This window comes from Notothenia rossii (genome assembly GCF_949606895.1).
Source record: "Notothenia rossii genome assembly, chromosome: 7".
NCBI classification, from domain to species: domain Eukaryota; kingdom Metazoa; phylum Chordata; class Actinopteri; order Perciformes; family Nototheniidae; genus Notothenia; species Notothenia rossii.
Genome location: NC_136905.1, coordinates 78,376,828 through 78,378,563, shown reverse-complemented (window position 1 = coordinate 78,378,563; position 1,736 = coordinate 78,376,828).

Sequence of the window (1,736 nt, the reverse complement as noted above, 5' to 3'; positions counted from 1 at the left end):
AAGCACAATACTTGAAATCAAAAAAGGTTATGTAAAAGAGAAATGATTGATTTACGAAAAATGTATGTATGGGCTATTCCAAATACAACAAAAAATGTGAGAAACGAGACATGAAATTAATTAATTTATTCCAATATTGCTCCACTTGCAAAACCGGTCAGTGGTCGGAGAGTAATTATTTTTTTGTGTTATAATTTGTGGTGCATTAATGTAAAAATCCCTTTAGTGTTTCAGCTTGTAATAATGAAAATAATTTAACAAATAAAGATGATAATATTAATATTACTGCTGAGTTTCTTTACTTTTACTGATACCTCAATATTTATCAGTTCTAGAAATGTGTTTACTTCTTTTGTATAGTAGCTCAAAGGAATATAGTGCAAGTAAAGTATACTTTTTGGGAGCCACAAGGTCATTGTATACAAAAATCCCGTGGTAATAAAATGAGCAAACAGCAATTGAGGGAAGAGAGATTTTTGAAAACGCAGTGGACAACCGTGCATGTTGACATGAACAAGAACAGACATGAACAGGTTGCTTACAGAGTGCTTCGAAGCGTGACAAAAAAGGATTTGTATAAAAGGCAGAATTATGCTCCGCAGCACAACAAAGGTATTGTCTTGACTTTATTGCAAAATGTGTTATTCCTTGCATTTCAAAACTGCATCAGCAATTAGCCCTTCTTTGTAAGAAAAAAGTCAAGTCTATGTGTTAAGGCACACAAGAGAAAAGGCAATCCACTGTCTTCATCTTATATAGGCTTCCTTTTTAATCTTGTGTGAGAGAATTTAAAACAGTTTGTCTTTCTGGGTGTATTTTAGTCTTTCATGTAGCCTATGGTCTTCCTCTAAAAATCTCCATGATGGATTTTAGAGTGCATCTGAATTATTCACCACATTATAACCCACATTGTTTAGTAATGGATAGTATTTTAGTGCAGGCATATTTCAAAGAAAAATAGATATATCTCACACAGACACACACATACACACACACACAGGACCCGCTGTGTAATGAGTTTCTACTGCTGAACATCCATATTGACATCCGCATTGCAAAATGTGCGGGGGGGAAATTTCTCTGTGAGTGCATCGCCTGTATTGTTGGATGTAGTAGCAAGCGGGGTGAAACCACAATAAGTGGACTGAAAGCCGAATGCATAAAGAAAAATCAGCTTTGCTTTTAAATACTTTGCAGAAGTAGTATCCTGCAATATCAAGCTGGTCGTGTCCTGCAGAATTAAGTGACATTATGATGGGATAAAGAAAGAAAGCTGAAAAGAAACACAGAGAAGGCATAAGCCTGACTTATAAACCTTCAAACTGAACATGAAAAGTTAAATTATATATCAAAGTTGTATCCTTATAGCATGTAATACAATCTGATTGAATTCAAAAGACAGGAATACAATTTAATCATTGAATGGATACCTTCTTTAAAACGATATTTCTTGTGTTTTAAGGTATACAACAGAAATTCAGGATTCAGGACATCAAGATATTTCTCTGCACACATATGACCTTTGACCTTTCTAATGCCTTTATTTAGACTCTGGGCGGACAAGTTACTGTTATCAGGAGTATATTCTGATATTTTTCACCTAAAAAAAACATAGTGGAGTTTCCCTCTTGTGTTTAACACAACAACGAGTTTTGACAGTGGTGTAAAGTAACTAAGTAGATTTACTCAAGTATTGTACTTAAGTACAATTTGAGGTACTTTTTTTGCTACTTTTT